Raw genomic sequence first — 1,726 nt, forward strand, 5'->3', positions numbered from 1 at the left:
GAGGGCAGTGTCACTGGCCCTCATATGTGGGATCCAAACCGGGGCCCTCTGGCATCCCAAGCCAGCTCTTAACCATCGCGCCACTCGGCCGGTCCTCCCCCCCTTTTTTTTAAGTTTCCCTGTAAAGTCATGCAGTAGAAAGCAGCGTCAGAATAGACCTGGGTCCCAATCCCTTCCTCTCTGTATAAATCTTTAAGCCAAACCATTTATCCTTCCTCCTTCACCACATCTGCAAATGGAATAATAATAATAATAATAGTACCTGAGTTAATGTGAGCATTCAACATCAGGATGTGTGTAGAACACTTAGCTGAGGGCTGACATAACATGAGCCTTCAACAAATGCTAGCTCGGGCCTCTCTAACCACAGACCAAAATGGTGCTGAGCGTAACAGGTACCAATGACTCAACACTCGCCATGGGCCAGAAACAGTGTTAAGTGACATATTCATCATCTGCTGGATTTTTTAACACAATTGTCTGAGGTAGCTACTCAATATCCCCTTTTGGAGACTAGACTCAGACAGGCGAGGTCCCCGTCCCAGCTCAGCCAGCTCAGGGACAGCCAGTCAGGAACTGAACCAGGGTCCCCAGCCGCGCTCCCCAACCCCTCACACTCTCTTGGCTTCTCTGCTCTGCTTTCTTCTGTGTTCCCCAAGAGCATACGATTGTGGGCATTGACTTTGGCTGGCCTTGTTGTTGTTCTCAAGCTTCTTTCATCATTGGTGTAATTTTACATAAACTTGGCATTCCTTGAAATTAAAAAAAAAAAATATGTTCAGTTCTTAAATGTCTCCCGAGGGAGGGAAAGTTTTCTATAAATGATTTAGTTCTCCTCTCCTTAATGTTGAACTTAATTAAGGCTAAGTTACTGGATGTCTGTTAACAAGTTGAGCTGTTTGCTGGTTTATTTTCATTTTGGAAACCCTTCTCCATAGTGAACCACTCTCCCTCCCCCTGAAAAAAATCTCATGAGGAATTCTGATCAGATGCTGGGGCTGTGGGGCAGATCCCTTGGAGGGTATCATGTTTCTAGAAGGCTCCTAGAAGGCAATAAGTCTTGCAACCTGACTCTTAACTGACTTTTTACCTGTAGGATTGTCTCAGGGCAGGGGGGAAAAGGACACAGCCATGCTTTCTGCTCCAAACAAAATGATGCATTCCATAAAGGAAGAAATATTTTTAAACCCATCATTGAAATGCACTTGACCCTGTAAAAGGCAACATAGGAGGGGGAGTGCCCTGAAATTCCATTGCTTAGGTTTGAGTACCTGCTCTGCCACTTACCTGTGGGACCCTGGGCAAGCTGCCCTGGGCCAGCTCCCTTTCCCTTGACTTCTCTGTGCCTCAGTGTCCTCCTCTGTAAAATGGGGATGATGACATATTTTTTGTGAAGATGAACTAGTGTTGGCCAGGACTTTTCTGGGGGTTTCCAGAACTCTTGGGGCTAAAACTGGGAAAGTCCCAGGCAAACTGGGTGAGTTGGTCGACCCAAGATGAAGTGAAGGTACGTGTGTGGACGCTGTAGGAACAGCACCTGCTCACTTTTGTGCTCCATACTCTCCAGCTGGTAGGGTTTGTGGCCATCTGAACCATCTTACTCCTCCCCACGTGTGGCCATGGTCCCACATTTCCTCATCATCCACTCTACAGGGGACTTCGATGCCACTGACCCCAAAGACCCCAACAAATGTTTCTGTCCATTTGCAGAACAAGGCAGGCATCG

The sequence above is a fragment of the Hipposideros armiger genome, unplaced genomic scaffold (assembly GCF_001890085.2).
Source record: "Hipposideros armiger isolate ML-2016 unplaced genomic scaffold, ASM189008v1 scaffold_54, whole genome shotgun sequence".
Classification (NCBI taxonomy): Eukaryota; Metazoa; Chordata; class Mammalia; order Chiroptera; family Hipposideridae; genus Hipposideros; species Hipposideros armiger.